Raw genomic sequence first — 15,474 nt, forward strand, 5'->3', positions numbered from 1 at the left:
TTCTTTTGGACCTTTAAAGGTGTCAGACTCTTCGTTGATCTTTCCATGATCAGACAAAAGAAAGCCCTCATAGAAGATCTGGCTGTGTCAATGCAGAGCAAATCACCCCGCAAAAGACAGCTTTTCAGCTATTCTTGTATTTCCAGCCCTTGTGGAGAGTCATTTTCAACTATGTCAAGGAAATCTATTTTGGGGTGAAACGCTTTGGCTTCCTTCGTGGTGGTGGTGGTGGTGGGATTTCTTGACCATGACTGGTTTTCCAGGAGCCCAGGGCTCAGGTAAAGTTTCATATTTTCAGCAACTAATGCAGTTTATGCATTAGGTTTTGCTTTTGTGGGAGACCAGAATATGCTGCCCTTAAATATGAAGGATTGTTCAGCAGAAGACAGGGAAGTTCTCTGCCTTCTCTCTATTTGCCTAGAAATATAACAGATTTACAAAGCTATCTTGCCCCCTCTTTCACTGGGGAGAACAAAGGTTAAACACTGAAAACTTCAAACCCTCATTGGACTGGAGAACATTCCAGAGGAATTTACATTATCAGGCTCTACTAATTAGCCTTTATTTGGGACTAATTTACCTTTCCTCAAGTTGCTGTCCCTAGAGGCTCAAAGTTCTTTGCCTTTGCCTTGTTACATCTCTAAAAATTCGCTGTTCTTTGTTGAAGATGCTATATAAGCAGGAATTCAGAGCCACCTCTTGGAGAACTACTCATTCTCTGGGTATTTCCCATATATATATATATATATATAGGAAATATCCATATTTCCCATATATGTGTGAAAAATCCATATTAATTTTTTTTATCAATCTGTCTTTTGTAACAGAAGTTCATTCCAACTAAGAATGTATGTGGGTGATTTTTCCCCTATAGCTTTTAACTGTAGTCTCTAATGCTGTGCTCTGTTTGAGAAGCTGTATCAGACATTTTTGCTTTGTTTTATATTTTCCTTTCATTTAAAAATATGTCTTCTGGAATTGCTTGGTGGGTGGAAATAAAAATTTGCCGGGGGTTAGAGCTTGTAACTTCTGTAGCTGTTGCAAGGAACCTGTATTGTCCTCCAACACAAAATCCCCAATGCTACTTAGGAGACTGAGATGTCACAAAAATGTTTTAGTAATTGGAAACTGCTGTAATTCAGACTGGTACTAACTTCCCAGTTCTCTGCAACCTAGACTAAGTTCCTCTTTGAAGATAAAAAGAATCAACCTTCCTTTCTTTTATCCTCTCAATTTCTTCCTCTCTCTTCTCTACTTATTAATATTATCATTTTAACCACCATAGACAAGTTATCTTCTCCATAAAGAGTCACTGTACATGGATTGCCCCATTTTCAATAATCACTAAAACAATATGGAACATATTAATACAGAATATTTATTAATATAGAATAACTATTATATGTTCTTCTATATTAATAATATATTATTCTATGTTAAATTATAATATGTTATTAATGTATTAATATATTATTCTATATTAAAATTAGTCTATATTAATGTTTTATATTGTTTTAGTGATTCATATTATTAATATTAATATTCATGTTAATTCTTAATAGTGCTTGATTTGGAAAGCACTCAAGAATCATTTTGTGTCATTAGAACTATAAAACATGAACTTGCTGTACATCAGTGTGTACTGCTTAGTAAAGATTTACTTTTGGTTACCTTAACATTTAAAATATACATGTACACATACACACTTCACACACATTCAAAATGAAATAATACATATTTGGGAAACCGAATGGTGCTCTTGAGACAACAAGGCCCTCTGGGTCAGACACATAGACCTGGATATGGGTGTCAGTCCTCCCCTTACTCTCTGTAAGCCCTTGAGCATGTCACTCAAATTCTCTTAGCATCTTCCCATATCTGCAAAATGCCAATAATAGTTTTTGCTAAGGGCATTGTTGTGAGGATTAAACTGACGAGTTTGAATATGCAGAAGAAAAGACTAGGTGCAGAGCAAATATTAGTTTCCTTCTCTAATTTTTTGAATGCTAGTCTGTGCAGCAAGCTAGGCTAGACATGATAGAGTTCCTACTTTTAAGGAACTTATAATCTAATTGGGGAACCATATAGACATATATATGAAAACACTTATTTACATATCTTACATTTTCAGAATACTCACCTAGGACTTTGAACAATTTAACATTTAAAATTAATCTTTTTTTTTTTTTTTTTTTTTTTTTGAGACGGAGTCTCGCTCTGTCGCCCAGGCTGGAGTGCAGTGGCCGGATCTCAGCTCACTGCAAGCTCCGCCTCCCAGGTTTACGCCATTCTCCTGCCTCAGCCTCCTGAGTAGCTGGGACTACAGACGCCCGCCACCTCGCCCGGCTAGTTTTTTGTATTTTTAGTAGAGACGGGGTTTCACCGTGTTAGCCAGGATGGTCTCGATCTCCTGACCTCGTGATCCGCCCGTCTCGGCCTCCCAAAGTGCTGGGATTACAGGCTTGAGCCACCGCGCCCGGCCTTAAAATTAATCTTATAATTTGATTTTGATGCTTACTCATAATTAATTTTAGGAGTTTCTTTTTATCACCATCCTTCTGTAATCACCTGATGGGTTCATCTTGCCTGCTGCCCCAAAAAGCCAATGTACTGAGAACAGCAGGTTTTTGCAATTGAGGAGGAATTTAATAAACACTGAGCCAGATAAATGGAAGGACAGGAGTTTATTATTACTTAAATCAACCGCCCTGAAAATTCAGAGGCTAGGGTTTTTCAAGGATAGTTTGGTAGGCAGGGGGCTAAGAAATGGGAAAAGCTGATTAGTTAGGGATGAAATCACAGGGAGTCAGAGCTTTTCCTCCTGGACTGAATCAGTTCCTGGTCAGGCACCATAAGACCCCATGAGCCAGTTTACCAATCTGGGTAGTGCCAGCTGGTCCGTCAGAATACAGCATCTGAAAAACACCTCAAACACCAGTCATTGGTTTGACAATAGTTATGTTATCTATAGGAACAACTGGGGAGGTTAGGAATCTTGTGGCTTCTAGTTGCTTGACTCTTGAGTCATAATTTCTAATTTTGCGGCTAATTTTTTCATTTTACAAAGGCAGTCTGATCCCCAAGCAAGGAGGGGGTTTGTTTGGAGAAGGGGCTATCATCTTTGTTTCAAAGTTAAACAATAAACTAAATTCCTCCCGTAGTTAGTTGGGCTTATGCCCAGGAATTAATAAGGATAGCTTGGGGGTTAGAAGCAAGATGCAGTCAGTTATGTGAGATTTCTTTCACTGTTCTAATTTTCCTATGTCATATTTTTCTTACTGTCGTAAATTTTGCAAAGGTGGTTTCACCTCTACCTTGAGTACTTGACCTTCTTGGTGGCTAAGTTTTACAACAGAAAAACTGTTGTAAGTTTTACAACAGAAAAACTATGTCCCTTCCCACTTAGCACTGTGCAATAGTAGTAGTCCTTACTGCAGTTTGCATTGTATGCAAGAAAGATCTGAACAGGAATCTTTGTCTTCCAGGCACGTCCTTCTCTCTCTGTGCACACTGGTGTTTGCATCTCTAAATTGCCCAGCACTAATTTCACTCCTTGGCAGCTACCTTCTCAAAATAAGGCAAATACCAAGCCAGCCAGATGAAATCCCCTGCCCTCCTCCCTAGGTGGATAGGACATTATGAGGAAAAGAAGAGAAAGAGAGTACCCTGGGTCAGCTGAATCCCACTGAGGCCACCTAAGCCAGTGAGGGAAGCAGCCTCAGCGAGGTTGCCACAGATTAGAGGACATAAGCTTGCAAGGGAACCAGGAATGTTGGCCTCTCCTTGCACAGCATGATGATGAGGCTGTGAATGTGTCCCAGTTTGTGCTTCACCACGCTCCAATATCTATTTTGTCCTTGGTTGGACACGGAGCTGTAGGGTTAAATTAAACATTAATGAAGCACCAGAGACCACAAATGGTTTTGTTTTGTACTTGGGACGGGTCAGTCATGACAATGGGGGTTTCCTGCAAATTTGTTTCTAGTCTCTGTCTGGCTCTGAAACAATTTCACTTTCCATATATGAAAAACGGGGTCAGTGCCCTCAAAAGACAACTCAAGGGTTTTGTAGACATATCTTCTGAGTAGTGAGAGAAAGACTAATGACTATTTCATTACTGCAAGAACTTGACAAGGGCCATTCTTAGTCCAGCAAGGGGAGACCTTTCCATTTTAGCAAGTCCTACCCTATAACAATTACTAAAGGATTGCAAAGGAAATAAAAGTATTTTATTCCCAAGTTTACTTCTTTCACATATTTTGAGAGCTGTTCAGAGGGCCAACCAAGCAAATAATCATGCTGAACCCCCTTGGCACTTTCTAATTGGATGTTGTAGGTCCTCCCAATTCTTAGTCCTTTAATACCTGTTTTTCTCCTTCTCTTATTCGGACCTTGTGTCTTCTGTTTAGTTTCTCAATTCATACAAAATTGCATCCAGGCCATCACCAATCATTCTATATGACAAATACTCCTTCTAACAACCCCACAATATCACCCCTTACCACAAAATCTTCCTTCAACTTAATCTCTAGGTTCCCATGCCGCTCCAAATCCCGCTGAAAGCAGCCCTGAGAAACATCGCCCATTATCTCTCCATTCCACCTCCAAAATTTTTGCTGCTGCAACAATTCACCACTGTTTTTTTTTATTTTTCTTTTTAATATAAGAAGATGGGAATGTCAGGCCTCAAACATCGCCCATTATCTCTCCATTCCACCTCCAAAATTTTTGCTGCCCCAACAATTCACCACTGTTTTTTTTATTTTTCTTTTTAATATAAGAAGATGGGAATGTCAGGCCTCTGAGCCCAAGCTAAGCCATCATATCCCTTGCAACCTGCACGAATACATCCAGATGGCCTGAAGCAATTGAAGAATCACAAAAGAAGTGAAAACGGCTGGGTTCCTGCCTTACCTGATGACACTGTCTTGTGAAATTCCTTCTCCTGGACAATGAGTCTCGGATGTTCCCCACCGAGCACCTTGTGACCACCCCCACTCCTGCCCACCAGAGAATAACCCCTTTAACTGTAAATTTCCACTACCTACCCAAATTTTATAAAACTGTCCCACCCCTATCTCCCTTCGCTGACTCTCTTTTTGAACTCAGCCAGCCTGCACCCAGGTGATTAAAAAGCTTTATTGTTTACACAAAGCCTGTTTGGTGGTCTCTTCACACGAATGCCCATGACAGCCACCACTACCAAGATACGAAACTGTTGCATCACCAGAAGATTCCTTCCTGCCATCCATTTGTAGTTATACTGTTATGGGAGTTATCAATAAATTATTGTTAGACAGATAGAGAAGAAAAGGGGTCCTTGGTAAGATTTTTTTTCTTTTCTTTTAAAACAGCTCCAGAAGCGTTTCTTGTCTAGCAGAAAAGCAACTCTTAGAGCCAGGCCAGCAAGCTTTGATATGCAAATGCTAGCCATTAGAAACTGGGTCCACTCGATATGGTGATTCCTGCCTTTTTCTTCTTATCACAAGTGCTGTGCATCATGGCTGCCCCCAGATAATCCTCACCTGTGTAGAACAGTTGTTTGAGTCCGTGATATGGTTTGGCTCTGTGTCCTCACCCAAATCTCATCTTGCATTGTCATCTCCATGTGTCAAGAGAGGGACCTGGTGGGAGGTGATTGGATCATGGAGGCCATTACCCCCATGCTGCTCTCATGATAGTCAGTTCTCATGAGATCTGATGGTTTTATAAGTGTTTGACAGTTTCTTCTTCACATGCTCTGTCTCTCCTGCTGCCATGTAAGATGTGCCTTGCTTCCCCTTCACCTTCTGCCATGACTGTAAGTTTCCTGAGCCCTCCCCAGTCATGCAGAACTGTGAGTCAATTAAACCTCTCTTCTTTATAAATTACCCAGTCTCAGGCATTTCTTCATAGCAGTATGAAAATGGACTAATACAGTCTGATTAAACTAACACTTCATGATAGCATCTCTCATGTGCTTGGTGCTATGCTAAGAACTTAACCAAATTATCACATTTAATCCTCATTAGAACACTGGAAGAAAATATTATCTGTACTTGACACTTGAGGAAGCTGAGAAACAGAAAGGTTAAGTAATTTGTCCAATGTCATCCATTTAACAACTGATAGAGCCGTGCTTTCAATTATAATCATATGGGGTCCTTTGCAATTTCGCTGCTGCCTTATCTCTCATAACTCTCTACTATGTTCTGAATGTTTATCTCCTCCTTAAAGTTCATATGCTAAAATCCTAACCTCCAAGGTGATGGTATTAGGAGGTAGAGTCTTTGAGACATGATTAGGTCATGAAGGTAGAGCACTCATGAAGGAATCACTGCTCTTATAAAAGAGACCACAGGGAGCTAGCCAGTCCTCCACCAGTTAAGGGCATAGTAAGAAGGCCGCCCGTCTCATTGTGTTTATGTGGAGTAAGCCCTCACCAGAGGTGAGGTCTGCCAGTGCCTTGATCTTGGACTTTCTAGCCTCCAGTCCAATAAGAAATAAATATTGTTTATAAGCTACCCATTCTATATTTTTGTCATAGCAGCCCAAAAAAACTAAGGCCCTCTAACACTCCTCATGCTAGATTCACTTTTTCTTGCCCCTGATATTGTAGGCTTGAGGTTTCCTCTGCTAGGAATTCCCTTTTGATTGGGAATTCATTCTTCAAATTGCAGCTCAGGTACTGTCTCCTCTGAGAGACCTCTATAAACAGCCTCTAACTAACCCCTCAACCACCCCCCCACCACATAAAGCTTGGCGTTATTCAGTCTATCCTTGCTATTGGTGTTACCTGCTATATAGCTCTAATTGCACTAACTAGTGTTATAATTTATTTATTTATTTATAGGTCTGTCTCCAGGCCTTGAGCTCTAATGAAGGCAAGCGCTGTACTTATTTACTTATACTGTTCCAGCAAACAGCACATTATCTGGCCATTAGTAACTTTATAGGCTTATCAGTTTTTTATTTTATTTTATTTTTGAGACAGGGTCTCACTCTGTCACCCAGGTTGGAATGCAGTGGCATGATCTCAGCTCACTGCAACCTCTGCCTCCTAGGCTCAAGTGATACTCCCACCTCAGCCACCCAAGTAGCTGTAACCACATGAGTCCACCACCATGCCTGGCTAATTTTTGTATTTTTTGGTACATACAGGGTTTTGCCATGTTTCCCAGGCTGGTCTCGAATTCTTAAGCTCAGGCAATCCATCTGCCTTAGCCTCCCAAAGTGGTGGGATTACAGATGTGAGCCACTGTGCCTGGCCTGATTTATCAGTTTTAAAAAATTAAAGCTAATCACTGTTTATGAGCAGAAGTCATAACTTGAATGCATATATAGGTCAAATAGGTAACAGATATGTGACTTGGGCTTATAAGACTGTAGAGAACGATGGCACCTATTGTGAATGGCGGAATTTTACAGCTTCATCTAGAGACATTCAAATTAAATTTTTGCAAAAACATCATGCCAGTAAGCCCAAAATTTCAACTCCTGCCTTGAGAATGTGTAATCTCATCATGGGAACAAATATCTAAGAGCACAGTTGGTTCTTTGCTCTACAGGTCTCTTAAAGACTGGATTGAAAAAGACCTCTTGTTCCATAGAACTCCAGGATTGAGCAGCACCAAGAAGCAGAGGAAATTATTGGGCAAGCCAAAAACCACATCTTTTAAATGTTTCCCTCATCACAGCCATTTACATCTACTTAATTAGTTAGACCGTTACTATATTATATTTATTACAATACACATAATCTAGAATTATATGTATTGGAATAGAAATATTTGTTTACATTTTTTATTCAAGGAGTGATATATTATGGTTTTATAGGAGTCAACATGCCAGATACTACTCTTTTTTCAGTTATGTGGGTTGCAGATATCTTCTTCAAATTGTAGTTTGATTTTCTACTTTGATGATAATGTCTTTTGTTATAGAGAATTTTTAAAATTTAATGTATTCAAATGTTGGGAACAGGCCCCCCAAAATCTGGCCATAAACTGGCCCCAAAACTGGCCATAAACAAAATCTCTATAGCACTGTAACATGTTCACAATGGCCGTAACGTCCATGCTGGAAGGTTGTGGGTTTACAGGAATGAGGGCAAGGAACAGCTGGCCCACCCAGGGCGGAAAACTGCTTAAAGACATTCTTAAGCCACAAACGATAGCATGAGCGATCTGTGCCTTAAGAACATGCTCCTGCTGCAGTTAACTAGCCCAATCTATTCCTTTAATTTGGCCCATCCCTTCATTTCCCATAAGGGATACTTTTAGTTAATTTAATATCTATAGAAACAATGCTAATGACTGGTTTGCTGTTAATAAATATGTGGGTATCTGCACAGCAAAAGAAACTACCATCAGAGTGAACAGGCAACCTACAGAATGGGAGAAAATTTTTGCAATCTACTCGTCTGACAAAGGGCTAATATCCAGAATCTACAAAGAACTCAAACAAATATACAAGAAAGAAACAAACAACCCCATCAAAAAGTGGGCAAAGGATATGAACAGACATTTCTCAAAAGAAGACATTCATACAGCCAACAGACACATGAAAAAATGCTCATCATCACTCGCCATCAGAGAAATGCAAATCAAAACCACAATGAGATACCATCTCACACCAGTTAGAATGGCCATCATTAAAAAATCAGGAAACAACAGGTGTTGGAGAGGATGTGGAGAAATAGGAACACTTTTACACTGTTGGTGGGATTGTAAACTAGTTCAACCATTATGGAAAACAGTATGGCGATTCCTCAAGGATCTAGAACTAGATGTACCATATGACCCAGCCATCCCACTACTGGGTATATACCCAAAGGATTATAAATTATTCTACTACAAAGACACATGCACACGTATGTTTATTGCGGCACTATTCACAATAGCAAAGACTTGGAATCAACCCAAATGTCCATCTGTGACAGACTGGATTAAGAAAATGTGGCACATATACACCATGGAATACTATGCAGCCATAAAAAAGGATGAGTTTGCGTCCTTTGTAGGGACATGGATGCAGCTGGAAACCATCATTCTTAGCAAACTATCACAAGAAGAGAAAACCAAACACCGCATGTTCTCACTCATAGGTGGGAACTGAACAATGAGATCACTTGGACTCGGGAAGGGGAACATCACACACTGGGGCTTATCATGGGGAGGGGGGAAGGGGGAGGGATTGCATTGGGGAGTTATGCATGATATAAATGATGAATTGATGGGTGCTGACGAGTTGATGGGTGCAGCACACCAACATGGCACAAGTATACATATGTAACAAACCTGCACGTTATGCACATGTACCCTAGAACTTAAAGTATAATAAAAAAATAAATAAATAAATAAATAAATAAATAAATATGTGGGTAAATCTGTTTGGGGCTTTCAGTTCTGAAGGCTGTGAGACCCCTGATTTCCCACTCCACACCTCTATATTTCTGTGTGTGTGTCTTTAATTCCTCTAGTGCCGCTGGATTAGGGTCTCCCTGACCAAGCTGGTCTCGGCATTCAAACTTACAAATACTTGTCCTTATGGTTTGAGTTTTGTTATGTCTTATTTAAGAAATCGTCTGTGCCCTAAGGTCATAAGGATATTCTTGTATATTTTCTTCTAAATTTTTTGGAAGGTTTTCTTTTTTCATATTTAGGTGTAAATTAAGTTAAAACCTACCTGTGTTGCAAGGTAAGGATCTAATTTTATTTTTTCATAGGATAATTGTATTATCAGGATAAGGTAGTTATGTTTCAGTAACACATTAAGCCCTAAGTCTTAATGTCTTAACACAACAAAGATTTGTTTCTTTCTTATAAGTGTCCACTATTCGTGGCTTTTGGGGATGGGTGAGCATAATTGGTTCTTTGCTCTACAGCTCTTGTAAAGACTCAGGCAGAAGTGACTGCAGTTTTGTAGCTTTACCTTCCAGGATACACAGTCTCCTTTGTTAGCAATGCGGAGGAGGGGGTGGGTCATCTTTCACCTGCCATTCCTACTACTTGTGCTCATGGTCATTGGTTATTCACTGTCACATGGCCAGACCAACTGCAAAGTGGTGTGGAAGTGTGGACTTCAGGCTGTCTGGAAAGAGAGGAAAATTGGACATTGTTGAGCACTGTTAGTGTCTACCAGATTAACTGTCCTAGCAATATTTATTAAATAGTTCATTTACTCCCTGTGATCTGTAACATTATCTTTGTTATATCACATAATTTTGTGTCCATATAAGCCAGAACTTGTTTCTGAGTTATTTTTTCATTGTTCTAATTGTCTATCCTTGTCAAATACTCTAATTTCTTAATTACTATCCCTGTATAATGTATTTATATATGATATGGTGAGTTACCAAGATTTTCTTTTTCCCTCAAAATTGTCTTGTTGATTTTAATTGGCTGGTAGCTTCCATATAAATTTGAGAAGCAGCTTTTCAAGTTGCATGAAAAACTGTTAGATTTTTGACTGCAGTTACATTTAATTTATAGATTAATTTGGTAATACGTGATATCTTCAAGATATTGCTTATTACCATCCATAAATACTTAAGTTTTAAATCCTTCAATAGAGTTTTTTTTTTTCTCGATAAGATTATGGCACATCTTTTGCTAGATTTATTTCTATAGATTATTTTAAATAATTTACGTAATATCCACAAAGTTACATTTTCTAATAGTTTGTGATTTATTTGTGGGAATATAATTGACTTTTCTTTGGTATTATTTTAATGGTTGACAAACTGTCTGAACTTTCTTTTTGTGTCTAATTTTTGGTCTTCAGAGTCTCCTGATTTTTCTGTGTGAAACATTATACTTTTTGCAAAAAAATGGTGCTATTCTTTATTCCCAATGTCTATACTCTTTCTTTCCTTCTTTCATTCCTCTTTACCTTGCCCTCCACTCCTCTTCCTTTCCTATCTCCCTTCCTTTCTTCTCTTCTCCTCTTTGCCTTCCTTTTTTTTTTCTGCTTTACCTACAACCTCCATTTGTGCTTGATAAAGCATAATAGCAGGCTTCTTATCTTTTTACGGACTTCAAAGTGAACACTGCTACTAGGTTATTATTCAGTTTGCTGCAGGCATTTAGTAGATAGTGTTGCCATATAAAGGAATTCTTCTTGTCTACATACTTTGCTAAGAGTTTCTATTATCAATAATTGGTGCTGAGTTTATTCTGCCAGCATTTCACTTCTAAAATTTTTTAAAACTTTTCTTTCAAAGCTTTTTATTAACCCATAGTTTGCTTCTGTTCTTGGTCTTTCCATTATCTTGGAGTTGATTTCCACATAATGTTTCCAGTTGTTGATGGTACTTTTAATAATAAGTAGATGTTTCAATGGTTTGGTGACCACAGGCCTTTTTCTCCCCCTGCATGACTCTGATTCATTTTTGTATCCTATATTTAAAACTCTACTTATATGTGTAGATAAAATTCAAGTGCCCTTGTCAACTTTTTGCCTGATGAGAACACTAGCAATTCAGAAGACAGAGCAATAAGTTTAGGCTGTTCCTATTCATTTCAAACTTACGGCAATTTAATAATTTCTATTTTTATGGCATTATTAGAAAATCCTATTACCACAAAATAAACTCTCTCAATATTCAAAATACCATTTTTGCTTGGGTATCAAAAATGTGTAGAGTGAGCCAAAAGGGGGGTAAGGAGACAGTCAGTTCTTTTATTTTTCAGATTATTGTTTCTTTTGCAATAGTTGCAAATACCTCTCAGTTCCTCCACTCCTGAGGCTTGCAGAAGCTTGTAGATCATAGTTGATCACTGAAGAATGTGGGTGGGGAGAGGGACGGAGGGGAGTTGGTAGGGGTGCTGAACCCTGTACGGTCGAATATCTACGTATAACTTTTGACTCTTCAAAAACTTAACTATGAATAGCCTACTGTTGGCCAGAAACTTTACCAATAATAGTTGATTAACATGTTTTGTATATTATATGTGTTCTATATTGTATTCTTAAAGTAAGCTAGAGAAATGAAATGTTATTTAAAAAATCATAGGGAATAAAAAATAAATTTTTTATTTGTTAAGTTGAAATGGATCATCATAAAGGTCTTCGTCCCTGCTGTCTTCATGTTGATGGGCTGAGGAGGAGGGGAAAGAGGAAGTGTTGGTTTTGCTGTCTCCAGGGTGGCAAGGCAGAGATGGAGGATGTGGAAGAGGAGGCAGGAGAGGCTGGCATACTAGGTGTAACTTATATTGAAAAAAGTTCAAGGGTCAACTGTAATTGTACCTACTTAAAGGTGAGGGCACCCTTTCTAAAATTTCACTTGTCAGCAAAGATTGCAGCAATTCTGTTTTGTCAGTTAAATTTCACTTGTCGGCAAAGATTGCAGCAATTCTGTTTTGTGAGTTCCTCCACTGCTCCTCTCACATTGTTCTATAGCTGTTAATAAGATTTCTTAGTTAGCCAGATATCAATTGAAGTTTTCTGAGGGTAAAAAAGACAAATTTTCTTTTATAAAAAGAATTTAAAAGTTCAGGCTGGGCACAGTGGCTCATGCCTGTAACCCTAGCACTTTGGGAGGCCGAGGCGGGAGAATCACCTGAGGTCAAGAGTTTGGGACCAGCCTGGCCAACATGATGAAACCTCATCTCTACTAAAAATACAAAAACTAGCCAGGTGTGGTGGCATGCACCTGTAATCCCTCTCAAGAGGCTAAGGCAGGAGAATCGCTTGAACCTGGAGAGTGGAGGTTGCAGTGAGCCGAGATTGTGCCACTTCACTCCAGCCTGGGCGAAAGAGCAAAATTCCGTCTCAATTAAAAAAAAAAAAGTTCTTATCAAACTAGAGCTCTAAATCTAAGGTACTGCTGCCTTGGAGTTTATGTCCAGATATTTTGGTCTGACATGCAGAAGCTTCATACATGCCTGGTTTCTGGCTGGTTTACTGATCAGATGGGATTATGTGGGTGATAAGCTGCTACTGTCGTTTTAGGACTGAGAGCAGATTCTATCATGCATATAAATTGGTGACTCCAAAAGATTGACTGGGTAATAGAAATTCTCTATCTGAAAGTGTAGCCACATCTCCCCTTGTGTACTTCTGAGGTTCCATGTCAAATTATTGCAGCATGGAGTGTGTTGAAGCCTTCTAAACAGAATAACATCAATCCTTAGTGATTTTCTTGGAAAGCAAAAATGGCCACATATTCACCACTCTTCAAAATGTAGCAGTTCAAAAATGAACCGGTAAAAGAAATGGTATAGCATGGACCAAACTGAGAGTTCAGATCTCTCCCCACCCAGTACACTGACTAATACTGCTCCCATATGTTGACAATAGTTTCATTATTAATTAACTCAGCAGAGATATTCAAGTTGCTTTCCTAGCTCTATTCTTTTGTAAGTGAAGTATTATTTGAAGATATTGGAGAGTTGAGTATTCATCCTAAAATGATTACAGAAGTAGAATCCTCATTCCTCAACAGAGAAGCCAGGACAAGTTGATCTCATCTAGAACATGCTTATTCAAGGCCAGCAAGGTAGTAAATCATCAAGTTTGAGAACTGCTGGTGACACTGTGTGTGGCAGGTCTTGCCAAATCTGGAAGCCTCAATTATTGCCAGACCAATAATTGAGCCTTACATATGCCTGCAAAGCACATGGCTGGCACTCAACAGTTTAATGGACTGTTTAGGACAAAACTTACTCTGGCAATTCATGGGCTTCAGTTTCAAGAAATCAGCAGGAGAGAGCAGAGTTAACATTTACATTAGTCCATTCTCACGTTGCTATAAAGAACTACCCGAGACTGCGAAATGTTTAAAGAAAAGAGGTTTAACTGGCTCATGGTTCTGCAGGCTGTACAGGAAGCATGGCTGGGGAGGTCTCAGGAAACTTCCACTCATGGTGGAAGGTCAAGAGGAAGGAGGCACATCCTACATGGCTGGAGTAGGAGGAAGAGAGAGCAGACGGGGAGGTGCTACATACCATTAAACAACCAGGTCTCTGGACTCAGGAAGGGGAACATCGCACACTGGGGCCTATCATGGGGAGGGGGGAGGGGGGAGGGATTCCATTGGGGAGTTATACCTGATATAAATGATAAATTGATGGGTGCTGACGAGTTGATGGGTGCAGCACACCAACATGGCACAAGTATACATATGTAACAAACCTGCACGTTATGCACATGTACCCTAGAACTTAAAGTATAATAAAAAAAAAAACCAAAAAACAAAAAAAAAAAACAAGGTCTCTTGAGAATCACAAGAACAGCAAGGGGGACGTCCATCCCCATGATCCAGTCACCTCCCACCAGGCCCTTCCTCCAACATTGGGGATTACAATTCGATGTGAGATTTGGATGGGGACGCAAATCCAAACCATATCAATGTTCATATATCCATAAATTACTTTTTAAATCCAGTGTTTTAGTCTTCTGGAATGTATTTCTCTGAAATCACTTACTACTTTGGCAATGATTATTTGTTTGGTTCCACAATTCCTTAATAGGCTCTGAGCTTCCAGAGGGCAAGCACTTTCTCACATTCAGCTCTGTGTCTTCAGTTCCTGGCACACAGATCACACTCAAAGAATCTGGGTGGGAAAATGTGTCAGTATTAATGGATGCCTTTCCCTCTCCCCCACCAGTGAGGGAGACCTGTTACTTCCACCTTTCCTTACCTTGGGCAGCTGAGCAGCCTGTCTTAATTTTCTCATTGTAGGAATCATGAGAGAGGTCATGATAACAAAGAAAAAAGTCTTTGAGTCTCGAGATTCAATGTCATAGGCCCAGACACATACGATAATATTTGGAAGAATACAAAATAAATAAGAGCATCCCAGTCATGATAAAGATTCTCCTGACTTTGGTTGGAGTTTCCAGTACTTCAAAACCAGTACGATCCACAGAAGGAATCTCATGCCCTGCCTGTCCTCCCCTCATCCAGCCCCAGGTGATGGCCACAAATGAGACGGGAGTAGACATGGTCCAGAGACTGAGTGAGAGGATGAGGACTCCCTCTAGTTAGGAATGGAAGGAAATCACAGCTGACCCATGGAGCTCAAACACCACTCAGTGATGACCAGGCCACAGCATCAGGGACTGGATGTCTCTACACCCTTAGTATGATGAAACCTCATCCCAACACACAAAGCAAAGGTTGCAGCAATTCTGTTTTGTCAGTTCCTCCACTGCTGTTTTATCTTGGTTGTTCTGTAACTGTCAGTAAGATTTCTGTGCACCTACATGCCCAGGCACCTCAAAATCCTGAGAAGGCTCAGGGGGACCTGAATTGCCTCAAGTGGAATTAAAAAGATTTAAAAACTAACAATGTATACACTCCTCAATTTGTGGACTGAGGTATATACAAGCCACAAATGTTTGTCATTGTGTGTATATTTACATGCATACTTTAAAAAAATATTTGTTTCTGAGGTTAGAGAGTAAATTTTTTTTTTCATGTTTAAATAAGTCTGCCTTTGGCCCTGATTTCTCAAGCAGTTTGCTCTGGTCAAAATGAGTCTCTAGCAG

The sequence above is a fragment of the Colobus angolensis genome, unplaced genomic scaffold (genome assembly GCF_000951035.1).
Source record: "Colobus angolensis palliatus isolate OR3802 unplaced genomic scaffold, Cang.pa_1.0 Scaffold361, whole genome shotgun sequence".
Taxonomy (NCBI): Eukaryota; Metazoa; Chordata; class Mammalia; order Primates; family Cercopithecidae; genus Colobus; species Colobus angolensis.